This window comes from Dioscorea cayenensis, unplaced genomic scaffold, assembly GCF_009730915.1.
Source record: "Dioscorea cayenensis subsp. rotundata cultivar TDr96_F1 unplaced genomic scaffold, TDr96_F1_v2_PseudoChromosome.rev07_lg8_w22 25.fasta BLBR01000113.1, whole genome shotgun sequence".
Taxonomy (NCBI): Eukaryota; Viridiplantae; Streptophyta; class Magnoliopsida; order Dioscoreales; family Dioscoreaceae; genus Dioscorea; species Dioscorea cayenensis.
The window spans coordinates 223,530-238,701 of NW_024086504.1; the positions used below are offsets into that span (position 1 = coordinate 223,530).

The 15,172-nt window shown below is 33.0% G+C and overlaps 1 pseudogene; it reads right to left on the reverse strand.

The window, feature by feature from the left end:
• On the reverse strand, positions 1-8,904 carry LOC120253527 (annotated as a pseudogene).
• Positions 8,905-15,172: the final 6,268 nt, after the last annotated feature.

A 15,172-nucleotide genomic window follows, 5' to 3' on the forward strand; every position in this document is an offset into this window, starting at 1 on the left:
TCAGAATTGGGCCCAATCAATGGCCCTCTTTCCTTGGTAGAATCTCTGGAAAAACACCTCGGTATAGTCCTTCACCTTCACATTTTTGTACATCCTTGGTCTCATATCATTCACTAGTTCATCTGCTGGTCCTATCATTTTTTCAGGTAAATTTGCACAAAGCATAGCAATGGATATCCTATCCTTGTCTGAAAATGTGACCACCCTATGAACAGGGCTCTTAAATATTCCATTGCTCATTATCTGCATAATTTAGAAGAATGTTATCATGTTGATTACATTTTGTCGAAAGTAACAACGATGGAAAATTGTGAAAGTATTTACCTCCATTTGATCTCCTATATTAAAGATCAAAGCATCAGGGGAAGTGGTCACTTTGATCCATTCGCCGTCTTTCATTACCTGAAGTCCCTCTACATATTTGTCGGGTAAAATTACGAGTGATTAGTGTGCGATCACTGTGAGGTTTGAGGCCGAAGACAAGATCGGGGCTTCAAACAACATGGATAGTAGTTGAATCTTGCAAATATTGAGAACTTGTCTCGAGATGGCTAACGAAGAAATCTTCACTCGGTTCCGATGACTTTGCGAGCTTGTCTTCGGGACATTCTCGATTAACTTTTTTTGTCTTCATTGTGTATTCATGCAATACATCCCTGCATGCATAATTCATGCAAGCCAGTAATGAATTTATTTTCTATTTGTTTGCTGTATTCTTGTGCATATAGAAAGGGATAAGCTATATATAATTGGCAAAAAACTCTGATTACCATAAGATGGATTGAGATAATGGTTCATTTCTCAATCTTCATCAAGCATTTTTCATTTTTAGTGTAGACATAAACATGTTAATCAGACAAAATATAATTAACTGAACAAGATACAAATGTACATAGAAGTATGTTTGGTAGTCAATAAAATATAATCCATTGATTTCATGATGATTGTGTGTGAATTTCTGAACTAAAAAGTTGTCTCTATAAACCACATCTAAATCTCTGTTTGATCTCCATGAGATTTGTCATTATGGGGCTGTTTGGTTACCCGTAAGTGGGTGTGATGTAATTTGATTTACAGGTAAAATGCTAACATGGGTTGTTTGGTTGACTGTGAAAGCATATATGTGGTGATTTAATTTACACAAAAAGGGTTGTTTTCCTGCATTTGTTTTAATATATTTTTTCTTTAAAGTCACCCATCTTTCCCAACAACTTCTCCACTTCTTCACAAGCTCTGCCCAGATCTACCATTCTCCTTCACAGCGTCGTTCTTCTCCTCTTTGGCTTCAATCACTGCAGAGACACCAGCGTTTTTCATCTCCTCTTCGGCTTCAATCGCTGCGGAGACACAAGCATTTTTCATCTTCTCTTCGGCTTCAATCGCAGCAGAGACGGCGGCGTCATTCATATCTTGCTGCACGGGAACTTGCACGCCACCATCTTCTAGGCTCATTCGCTCACCGACCCCGGCAAAGCTTTTGGTTCTACTCCCAGGTTTTTCCTTCAGGTATTTATTCTCATTAAAAAAAAAACTTGAAAAGCTCCAAAATTAGGGTGTTTTTGTCCCCTTGTTGTAAATGAGTGATAAGATGCATTTTGTGGTTTCTCCATCAAGAATTATCCAGATTTTGCTTATTTCCGTTGTTCATGTCATGTGGAACTCTTTTGAATAAAGATTCTATTTGATAATTTTACTGGCACAATGAATAGCTTATTTTGGGTTTTGCATGATTATTTGGCTATTTTCATCATTAGATTTTCAGTCATTCATGCGTTCAGCAGCAAATAACAAGGAATTGTTATGTGATGCTTGACCAAGGAAAAATCAGTTTGGCACTTTGCTATCTTTGCTTAGGAAGACCATTATTGAAACTTGTTTCTTGGTTGCATAAAATCAATTAATTCTGGGGACAAAACATAAGACATTCTTGGTCCTCATAGATGTAAATAAAAGTTAGAATGTTATTGAAAAGGCTTGTCAAATTATATTCTTGCATGTTAACCACTATTTCGCTATTTAAGATTTCCTTTCATATTAAATATTCTATCATCTTCTAATCTTGTTCTCAGACCATGATCTTCTTCTTTTTTTTTTTTTAGTAAACAAGGTTCAATGGGCAGCACAATTGATGTGAACTGTTCACTGTTTTATATGACATCTTAGATGTTTTTCCTTTTATTACTGAAATTCACATTTGAATGCTAGAAAGAAGCATTTTTTTTTTTGAGTACCAGCTGGAAGTACTTTTTGAGTTGATGTCTGTTGGAGTTCTTGTGTTGGTTTTAATGGTGGGATTCAAGGACCTGTTTAGTGTGGTGAGAACATATATATAACAAAATTCACATTCAGGAACTCCTTGTCAATGTATCTTTCAATAACTTCTTATAGCAAGCTACAAGTGATGCTCCATGTACTTTGAAGTATTGTCATTAAGATAAGAGTGTTGTTTCTTCTTATTTTGGATGACAATTTTCACTTATATAACTACATGAGCAGCACGAGTGAATTAAGCGCTTAGCAGGGCAAATGAAGGTTGTACTCCTGGTGATTTTTTAACTACTAAAGCAATTTTCCTAGATTTCCAGTATATGTGCTTATGGTCATAGAGATTGCAAAGTGCTATGTCAATTTGGTTAACATGAATAGGTGTGTGATTATTTTGTTGGGTTAATATGTCATTTTGTTTGATGCTTCCTAGTTTGTGTTCTAGCTAGTAATGCTGAAGTGATTTTTGTCATGGTTCTTGGTGATTGGGAAATGCGATTTTTTTATTAGTTTTTATTGTATTGATTTTAGGGCTTGCAGTAGAAGACCTACGTTTGTTGAGGTGTGAACATATATGTGGACCAAATTGATTGGATTTTCAATTGTATATATGAATAATATAATATATCAATGAAGGAAACATTAGGGATATCCACTTGTGAATTATTTTTTATTTTATAAAAATAGATTAATTATAATTTTGTTATAATAATTATATAGTATGAATAGAATATGGATTCAATTGAGTGTCATGGATATCCAGTTGTGAATTAAATTTTTTTATAAAAAAATAGATTAATTATAATTTTGTTATAATAATTATATAGTATGAATAGAATATAGAATACATTCATCATCCCCTATCCTTTTCATCTTACCCAAACATATATATATATATATATATATATATATCATGTACATATATTCTTTTTTTGTTTGTTTTGTTACACAATATAAATCGGTCATTGGTTTGTAGTTAAATTTTTTTATCTAAAATCAGATTATTAATGGACAATCAATTTGGTGACGAAAGCGTTGTACTTGCCGCCGCTACCATTGTTGCAATTATAGCATTAAGGTGGTACAATAGGAGAAGAGGATTGAATTTGCCACGAGAGCCGTATTATAATAGGGATCAATAACGTACAAACTATATTTCAAGAATAATACATGGATCTGAGGAGGCTAGTATAGCAATACTAAGGATGAAGAGGGTTGTATTTTTTGGATTATGTGATTTATTGAAGTCAAAAGGATTGTTGTGCAACACCCTACATATAAGCGTGGAAGAGCAAGTAGCAATGTTTCTTCACATTCTTGGTCATAATGTGAGGAATAGGGTGATTGGAGTAAATTTTTTACGTTCTGGTGAAACTATTAGCCGCTATTTTAAACATGTATTATATGCCATAGGAGAGCTTTGAGGTGAATTTATCCAACCACCCCGCACAACTACTAGTTCAGTTATTACACATGATCCAAGGTTTATGCCATATTTTAAGGTAAGAAAAATATTGAATTACTCTACTATATGGCTCACATACTTATATGCAATACGTAATATTTTTGTCCATTAATAAATAGGATTGCATAGGAGTGCTTGATGGTACACATATCCATGCATCTGTTCAAAAGGAAATTGTAGCTGGTTTCCGTGGGAGAAAACCATATCCCACCCAAAATGTGTTGGCCGCAGTTGACTTTGAATTAAGGTTTACATATGTTCTAGCTGGGTGGGAGGGTTCAGCACATGATGCACTTGTTCTTCGTGATGCTTTAGAAAGAGAGGATGGTCTTATTGTGCCTGAAGGTATGTCACTATTTGACAAAATTATAATTATTATATTGTCAGAATAACTAATACAATTATCCATGTAGGCAAGTATTACCTTGTAGATGCGGGATATTCCACAAGAGCAGGTTTTATATCACCATTTCGTGGTGTTCGCACTACCGTGGAACTATTTAATTATAGACATTCTTCATTGCGCACTACCGTGGAACGAGTGTTTGGAGCTTTGAAGAATCGCTTCAAAATTCTCACATCTAGACCATTCTTTCCATATCGAACACAAGTGGATATCGTGGTTGCATGTTGCATTTTACACAATTATATTTTACAAGGAGGTAATGATATTTATGTACCCAATGTTGAAGAATGGGAACCTAATGTGCAAGAAGTTAGAAGTCAATCCCAAGCACGTGAGGAAGCAAGAGAATGGTTAGCAATACGTGATGCAATCATGGAGGCCATGTGGAACAATAGATAGTGTTTTCCTTTGTTGTGGTTTTTGTTGTTTAATTATATACCTTACGTTGTGGCTTTGTTGTGGAATTATATTTAATGTTATTGTTTTCTGTTGTTGCATTTTGTGTTCCATCTTCTGATAACTAGGCTTAATGTGACATAATAACTTCATTGTTGTTATGTTTTGGAATTATATTAATGTAGTTGTTTTTTATTGTTGCATTTTGTATTCCATCTTTTGATAATTATGTTTAATGTTATTGTTTTGTGTTGTTGAATTTTGTTTGAATATAAATTTATTGTCTTTTTTTTATATGTAAAGGATGGACTCAGTCGAAATGACTCAAGAAAGCGAAAATATTGGAAGGAGATGCCCAACTAATTTTAGGTGGACATCGATCATGACGTCATTCTTGCTTAGATGCTTAGTTGAGCAAGCAAACCTTGGCCTTAAAACTGACAAAGGTTTCAAGAGTACTGCTATCAATGCAGTTGCGAGGGCTGTTAGTACGAGGTTTAACGTGACTGTGAGTGATACACATGTTATCAATCGTCTCCGACATGTAAGAAAAATATGGGTAATAATAAAAAAGCTTAAAAGTTTAAGTGGGGTTTCTTGGGATGATTCAGAGAAGAAAATCATTATGGGCATTGAAGAATTCCAAACGTACATACAGGTAATTTGAAGTTTGTTTTTTATTTTTATAAATGATATTTGTGTGCATTATCTCTATTTACTTGTCCCTTTTTTTTTTGTAGTCACATCCTAATGAAGCGGTTTACATCAATAAGCCCATTGAAGATTATGAGGAGATGGCCATTGTTTGTGGGAACGATCAAGCAATGGGATCATTTGTAAGAACAGGTTCTCAAAGCTCTAGGAGCCTGGGTGTCCGCATGGAAATGCCATCAACACCACCGACATTGGATTCTGACGATCAACCACAAGGGTTGGATGATTGGGACTTCACTCAATCACAACCTCCTCCGACGGAAACACCAACAACGTCCACTTCGAAGGCGAAAGAAGTAAACAAGGGATCAAAGCGTATTAGGCGGGAAGAATTGGAAGTCATGCAAAAAATCTCCATTGGATTGGATAGGCTTGCAAGTACCGCGGAGACGGACAAAGGTGTATAGTTGAGTAAGAGATTGTACGATGAGGTCATGACTTTGATTGGCTACTACAATAAGTCTGATCTTGGTTTAGCATATGACCATTTGAATGCCCAAAATAATCTAGCAACTGCTTTTATAAACAAAGATCATGACCTTCGATGCTTTTTGGATGGATGGTTTCCTTAGGCGGTCAGGGCCGTGATGGTGGTGTTTGAGATTGTCTACTCTTATGATTTACTTATTTTTGTGTTTTTTAAGTTTATGGACATTTATTATTTTTGCATGTTGTTTTTTTGTTTGGAGTTGTTGAACTATGTTATGCTTTATGAACATGTTGACAATTTAATTGTGTTGTTTGTTAAATTTAGATCGTTGAGTCTCAAACTTGTTTGATGAACATGTTGAATTATTGAATATGATTTGCTGATTCTATATCTTGTTTTTATGAACATGGTGAATTTTTTGAATATGATTTGTTGACTTTATTGAATTTGAGTTTGTTGAATTTAGATGACTTGAGTAATTTTTAGATTCAATTTCAAGTGAGTATGCTCAAATGATAAGCATCAATTAATGGTTGTATTGGTAAGTTCAATTCAAGTATATTGAATAATTAATTTAAAAAAATTAAATAAAATTTAAATAAATAAAATTCATTAACTTAAATCCATTTAACTAAATAAAAATATATTAACTTAAATAAATAAAAACAGATTTTTAAGTGAAATATTAAAGAAAAATTATAAACTATAAAAAAATTTTTGAAAATAGGGGTAATCTCACCACTTATTTTACATGGTGATTATAACCCACAATTTACATCAAACCAACCATTTGAAAGGAAAATGCAGCATTTTCATTTTCAGGCAACCAAACAACCATTATGTAAGTGAAAATACAGTAATTTCAATTACATGTAATTTGACTTACACTGTAATTTGAAATACTAGTAACCAAACAGCCCCTATATGCATAGTTCACCGATAATTGCAGATAAAGCAAATCTTGGAACACTTACATGATTCAACCAAATAGAGTTTAAAAAGAAAAAAAATCAAATAAGTATGCCATTTCAGCAATTTGGTAATTGAATTTGACCATCAGTTATAAAAGAAATAAATGATCAGTTTATGTGAATAAACCACATGCAATATATACTTCAAATTTTATGACGGTGCAGATGGTGTAGTACCTTAAAGAATTTGGATTTGTTGGTAGGAATGGAAGTTTGTGGGGCAATCCCCATCCCCGCTCTCCACGGAGCGTGGGATTCTTAAAATTCCCCGTGGGGGACCACTCACTCCCCCGCGGGATCCCCGCCCCGCCCAAAATATTGATATAAAAAAATTTTTCTAGAATAACTATAATATTTCTAATGACGTTTATGTTACACATACGCTAAAAGATGCTATATACAATTGAAAATAAAAAAATATAATGTATGACTGAAAATAAAATAAAAAAATTCTCAACCAAAAGTACAACATACACATCATATATAAAATAAAAAAATTCACACAAAATATTTCTCCAAACAAGTCATAATATAATGTTTGATGAAAACAACAAAAATTAAGGTACAAATTAAGTAATGCAAATAACATAAATTTTAAAATTAAATTAAAATTACAAATCCATTAAATAAAATTCATAATGCAAAACTAGCACAATAATTTCATGCTTCCATCAATTTGTTTCATCTTTCTCCAAATCATTTATATTGATAATCCAATTCCACCACTAAATAAATAATATATAACTTTATTTCAAATTTATTGTTACAATTATATTTAAACTTAGTTATTTTTAAATTAAGTTTCTATTAAATATGAAAAGTTATATATAGTAAAAACTTATTAATAACTAAAAAAATATTAAAAAAATAAATATTTATTGATTATATATATATATATAATATTATATTAATGTTGAAATAATCTTGAATAAATATAATGAAAAATATATAATATATTTTTCGGGAATCCCCGTGGGGATTCCCTCAGCCTCAGGGGAGCGGGGCGGGATCCCCATGAGGCGGGAGACCATTCCCGCTCCCGCCTCGCCGGGGGAGTTTCAGAATCCCGCCCTGTCGGGCGGCCCCACGGGAACGGGATTCCCCGCCCCACTTACATCCCTACTTGTTGGCCAAAGTTCTAGTTTCCTTTGATCTTCAGGTTGGACTAAGAGAAAAAGGCGGTCAGTCCAGTCAAGGATTTGGCCTTCTGCTATAACTTCATCATTTCCATATCCCTCTAGTCCAAACTTTCCATCTCTTATATTGCTATATTTTTGCTTCACTGGAAGTTTAAAGAAAGCTCTTGTAACATCTCTTAGTTCATCCAGAAATGATGGTGGCATGCCATGATCAATAACCTAAAACATGTAAAACTAGTTATGCCATCTTATCTAGCACGATTGGTGAAACAAAATCATATGCATAAAAATGAGTTCATTAATGAAGAAACCCAGAAATATAACCACACATTGATCGACCTATTGTGTCAAAAGCATACTAGCTTGCATGCTTGATTAAATATAATAGATTATAGAACTAGTAACTATCAAAAACAACATCTAAACCAAAAGAGCAAAGCCTCAATTCATTTGCTTTCATCATTAACACCAAAGAGTAAAACCTCAATTACCGTTGTTCCGCATGAAGCTTCAAAACAAATTAATAAACTCGAATCAAGAATCCGTTGACCAAATTAAATGCAAAAATATATCCATTTGCAAGAAAAAAATAACATTTACCTTTCAAATAAACGAAAACAATCACTACGCAAATTTGACAAATAAAGCTTTCAATGATTTTTCCTTAAAAACAATTTCCAACTTATATCAAAAGCCAAATCACCACCATCCATTTTGCAAAAACTCCATAACCTTACTTTGATTTATCCGATTTTCCCATACTTAATTTTCTCAAAGTCAACACAAACAAACCCTAAAAATCTCATCTTTTCTCAATTCTTCATGAACCAAAACAAACCCAAATGACAAAAGGAGGAGAATTAAGGAAAAGATGGAAAATGGCTCACCTGAAACATGCCCCGGGGATCGGAAGGGCGGCTTTGATCTCCTCGGCCTAGTCCGGGCCGGCCGAGATGGACGACGGGAAGCTGAGCGGTCGCGGCAGGAGCATTGGGTGGGCGTTGGGATTCTTTTACCATATACTCAATGGGTGGCGCTTCACCGGCCTCCGACCTCTCTTGGACCATCTTGCGCTCGGTGCTCACGCTCTTCACCGCTCGGCTCATCGAAGCATCCATCGTTGATCTCAACCAAGATGGCAAGAGAAAGAAGAGCAGTGCTTGTAGTAGTTAACGAGTGGTTGGTTTTATAGACTTTCATGCCAAGTGCGCTGAAGTTGATTGACCAATGACCAAGTGTCTATTGGTAGCTAGGTCCTTATAAAAAACTTTATAAGTGCTGTTAGTTTGGATTATGGTTGAGGATACATTTATGAAAATGAGTAGTGATTGTGTTCAGATCATCCCAACGCCCATGTGTGCCTGGTTTATGTCTTTACTTTCTCCGCCGAGACTTATGCACACTCTTGTCTCCACTTGCTTCACCGAGGCTTATGCACACCACTGTCTTTTTTAGTAGGCCACTCATAAAAAAATGTGTTGAAATTGATTGAAAGTGATGATATGAATCAAATGTAGAAATAAGCCAGACTCAGTTATGATAAATTTGGCTTTAATAGGGCCCCATAATTCTCTAAACCCCATAAATCAATTTTTTTAATTATATTTAAAATTTTTATTTACTATTATTATGTCCACATAATTGTAATTTTGAAAATTTTAAGTGCTTTTTAAAACATAAAAAGTTAATTTATAATAATATCAAAGTGTAATAAATATTGTCTTACACTAGGCCCACAATTCATATTTTTTTAAAAATGTATATATATAATTCTTAATTACTTTTATCTTATCCATATAATATTATTTTATCAATGAGTTTTTTTTTTATGCATGGCAAGTAATTAAACAAAGGGTTAAATTTTTTTTTCAAATATCTATATTTTTTATTATTATTTAATTTATTGTAATTATTAATAATAATTTATACTCTTTATTTTATTATGAAATTTATTATTTAATAAAAATTATTTTAAAAAAGTTATTATAATTTTATTTGAGCCCCATTTACTATTTTCAATAAGACCAGAGGGCAAAAGAAAGAAGAACAGTGCTTAATGGTTAATGAGTGGTTGGTTTTGTGTAGACTTTCATGCCAAGTGTGTTGAAATGGATTGAATGTTATTATATAGGTCCAATGCAAACTGCACATGCCAGATACCGTTTGATGGTTTATTTAGTTATTTGTGATTAGTTGGTATCCATAATGTGTGATTTAGTGGTTGGTTTAAGTACAGTGTCTGGTGTAAATTTCATGGATAGCATGAAACATAGTTTTCTTCTTTGTTATATTAAGGTATAGGGCATGCCCTAGACGTGGACCTTGGTTGTTTATACCAACAATTTTCTAAGGCCCATAATTTTTATTTTTTGAAATTATATTTAAAATATTTAAATTATATATAAAATATATATTTACTATTGTTCTATAACATAATTATAATATTAAAATTTTTAACTACTTTTGAAATTATAAAAATTTAATCATATTGATATCCGATAAATTTGTCTTTAATTGGGCCCCATAATTTTTTGAACCCCATAAATCATTTTTTTAAATTCTATTTTAAAATTTTATTTATTAATCATCATGTCCACATAATTATAATGTTGAAAATTTTAAGTAATTTTTAAAATATATAAAGTTAATTTATAATAATATCAATGTGTAATAAATTTGTCTTACACTAGGCCCCACAATTCATATTTTTTTAAAGGGTATATTTATAATTCTCATTTGCAATTATCCTATCCAAATAATATTATTTTATCAATGAGTTTTTTTATGCATTGTAGGTAATTTAACAAAAGATAAAAAAAAATTTCATATCTCTATATTTTTTTTGAATAGATATTTAATTTATTGTAATTATTAATAATACTTTATATTCTTTATTTTTATTATGCAATTGATCATTTAATAAAAAAATATTTTTAAAAATTATTATAGTTTTTATCCCGAGCCACATTCATTTGTCGTCAATAAGACCAGGAGGGTAAAAGAAAGAATAGCAGTCTTGTAATGGTTAATAAATGGTTGGTTTTGTGTAGACTTTCATGCCAAGTGTGTGTTGAAGTTGATTGAAAATTATCATATGGGTCCAATGCAAGCTACATAGACAAGTCAGATTCAATTTGATGGTTTAATTAGTTATTTGTGATTAGTTGGTTTCCTTAATGTATGATTTATAGTGGTTGGTTTTAGTACACGTGTATGGTGTAAGTTTCATGGATAACAAGAAACATTGTTTTCTTCTTTGTTATATTAAGGTACAGGCGGCCCTAGATGTAGATCTTGGTTGTTTATGCCGACAATTTGTAAGGCCCATAATTTTTATTTTTATTTTAAAATTATATCGAAATTATTTAAATTATATTTAAATATTTGTTTACTATTATCCTATCACATAAAAATAATATTATTATAAAATTTAATCATATTCAATCCGATTAATTTGGCTTTAATAGGGACACATAATTTTCTAAACCCCATAAATCATTTTTTAAATTATATTTAAAATTTTTATTTATTAATTATCATGTCCACATAATTATAATCTTGAAAATTTTAAGTGCTTTTAAAAATATAAAAAAGTTAATTTATAATAATATTAATGTGTAATAAATTTTGTCATACACTAGGCCGCACAATTCATATTCTTTTTAAATATATATATATATATATAATTCTCATTTATTATTACCTTATCCATATAATATTATTTTATCAATGAGTTTTTTTATGCATTACAGGCAATTAAACAAAAGGATTAAAAAAAATTTCAAATCTCTATATTTTTTAATCGATATTCAATTTATTGTAAATATTAATCATAATTTATATTCTTTATTTTTTATTATGAAATCTATTATTTAATAAAAATTATTATAATTTTTTATGGCCCATTTATTGTTTTCAATAAAACTAAAGGGCAAGAGAAAGAAGAACAGTGCTTGTAATGGTTAATGAATGGTTGGTTTTGTGTAGACTTTCATGCCAAGTGTGTGTTGAAGTTGATTGAAAATTATCATATGGGTCCAATGCAAACTACACAGACAAGTCAGATTCAATTTGATGGTTTAATTAGTTATTTGTGATTAGTTGGTTTCCTTAATGTATGATTTATAGTGGTTGGTTTTAGTACACGTGTATGGGTGTAAGTTTCTGGATGGCATGAAACATAGTTTTCTTCTTTGTTAAATTAAGGTACAGTGGGCAGGGCCCCTAGACGTAGACCTTGATCGTTTATGCCGACAATTTTCTACGTCCCCATAATTTTTTTATTGTTAAAAATATTTAAAAATATTTGTTTACTATAATCCTATCACATAATTATAATATTAAAAGTTTAATTTCTTTTAAAATTATTAAATTTAATTATATTTATATTCGATAAATTTGGCTTTTAATAGGCCCCATAATTTTTCTGAACCCCATATATCATTTTTAAAATTATATTTAAAACTTTTTATTTACTATTATCATGTCTAGATAATTATAATTATGAAAATTTTAGGTGTTTTTTAAACTATAAAAAGTTAATTTATAATAATATTAATGTGTAATAAATTTTGTCTTACACTAGGGCCCCACAATTCATATTTTTTTAAAAAGTATATATATATATATAATTCTCATTTACTATTATCCATATAATATTATTTTATCGATGAGTTTTTTAATGCATCGCAGGCAATTAAACAAAAATTAAAAAAATTCAAATCTCTATATTTTTTAGTCGATATTTAATTTATTGTAATTAATAATACTGGAAATGAACAAAAAGTCCTTCCAAAGTTCGTGATTCGCTGTAAAAACCCCTACTAGTTTGGAAATGCACGATCATCCCTCCTTTTCTCGCACATATGCATTTTGGATCCTTTCGCTGTTAACTCCGTGAGTTTTGAGGAGAAAAGACCCGAAATGCCCAAATGAAGTTACATCAATGGTGTGTTACCCTCCCCGTCCACGTGTGAAGTGGCGGGTTAAGCGGCCATGAATCCCGAGAGGGAGCGATGGTTCCTATACTGCCGCCTTCTCTCGCCTGCCCTCGCAGATCTCGAGACTCTGCCCCTTCGCATCCCGAGACTTTCACACATCAAGGCCTCTGTCGATCGAAGGTATTGAGAAGAAGTTTGCTAGAGCTTTCCTCGGTCTTCATTGTTGTTTCTCGACACCATCTCCATACTCTTGAATCAAAGAAGCCCTGAAGGGTATTAATGGAAGGTCTGTAGGGTTGTTTACATCGACGCTTTGGGTTTCTAGGGTTATGTAATTTAAGGTTTTTATAATTTTTTTGTTTGTTGTGTGTGATCCAGCTTTTAAATTTGGAAAGTTGTCGCCTATCTCAAATGGAAGATAATGTTTACTGAACGCTTTGGTTTTTAGTTTTTAGCTTTGTCTTTTTTTGCTCGTGTTGTTTACCCCCTTTAAATTAATCGGTTTTCATTTAAGTAAATGTGTTTCCACTTTATAATATCTAGTTTCCGCTAAAAATTATTGATAGTTCGTTAATGCTTTCTGCCTTGGTAAAGGTATTGGATATATGGCAACCAACCTTGTAAACGGCAGTGTGTTATTTGGTTCCATAGTCTGAATCGCTTTTTCGAGTTAAGACAAAAACATGAATACTAGGCATTTGAAATCATCCGAGTACTCCTTTTCGCATCGTTAATGGAAATTGAACCCTGCATCTACAAGAGAGGGGATTGCTCGATGCTGCTACAGTGAGATACGATGGGCGCCCAAAAAAATTTAGAATTGGTGAGAGCTTGTTGATGTTCGAAAAGTCTCAAGATGTATCCATTATTCTTGGTCTCAGATGCGATGGGGACGCAGTGGTTTTCAAGAAGAGAAAGGCACATTCAGAATTTGAAGAAAAATATTTCTCAAAAACCAATGAAAGACATAGGAATCCATAAAAACTCTTAGCACTACTAGTCCCTAAGAGGGGAGAAGAAGAAAACTTTGTGAAGATATTGTTAGTATTCATCATGGGGACCATGCCGCTCTCGAACTCATCATGTTCTGTTCTCAATTGGCTTGTAGACTATGTGGATGATCTTCCTGCAATGCGGCGCTATGCATGGGCGCAAGCCACACATAGGTGGCTTTATGGACGACGTCCCCGCAAACGACCGCCGAGTTCAAGCAAGATGCTCGCGTGAGAAGACAAACACTGCTACTTACGAGGATGTGTCGTCACTCTAAATATTTGGTTCTATAAGTAATCTGGCACCGGCAAGTAGGTGCGATTTGGTAAAACTCCCTCGGATCCCGTGGTTACGGGTGAATAGCTTTCAAGAAGCAAGCATCCATCGGTTCATTGCTATCATCAATCGAGGGGAAAGAGGTATTCATATGGGGAGTTCTCGCTAATAATGTTTGTTTCAGCTTAAAAATCGCTTTTACACGTATTTTATTTAGTTTTCCGCTTTAAGAGTTAATGTTTTCGCTTTAATATCATAAGTTCTCGCATAATAATGTTTGTTTCCATTTTAAATGTTTAGTTTACACTTAAAGTATTTCGCTTTCCGCTAATATTTGGATTTATCACTTAATAGTAAATGTTTCACTTTTAAATTATAGTGTTTACACTTAAAAATATCTCATTTCGCTTAATAATTTATGTTTCCATTTAATATTATGATTTTTCGCATAATAATTTAGTTTAGACTTAATTTGTTATGGTTCCGGTTAAGAATTAATTTTTGCTGGTTTTTTTTTTTGTTTTTTCGTTTAAGTACCATTGTTTACCTTGATTGTATGTCATTTCCACATTATAGTTTTCTCGCCTCGTCCCGGCTAACGCCAAAGAAGAAGCTTTAATTAGGACAAGCCACCGTGGAGAACAAGTGGCTAGCACAATACATCTAGGCGCAAAATCTGGGGAGAAAACCGCAAGGAAACGTGGACGCTCTCCTTCGCCACTGAGGAGCCGACCACGTCGGGGTCGACGTGGTTATGTTTCCGTTAATCCATCAAGGGGGGTAGTTGATGAAGACATCAGGTTACGCTCATCGAAAGGTTTTAAAAGTTGGCGAGACTCGAGCAGGGCTTCAAACTAGAGTTGAGGTAATTGAGGGTCGTGGCCTTTTCCAATGTTGCACCGATAGATGCATCGGTGGCAGATGTTGATGACACCAAGGATTTGCCGCCGAAACAAACGGCCACCACTAGATGTCGAGTGAAGAAGGTTGTCACCAGGCGAAGACAACCATTGCCTCTTCTGCATCTAATGATTCTGAGGATGCTTCTCTCAAGCCGCCATAAGGCGATCTACAAGGTCTGTGATTTCGCAAAGCCGATCGCCGACCAGAAGAACGGTCTCCAAAAATTGCCCGAAAGGGCAAAGTCAAGACAAAATCAACTCCATCTTCACCAACT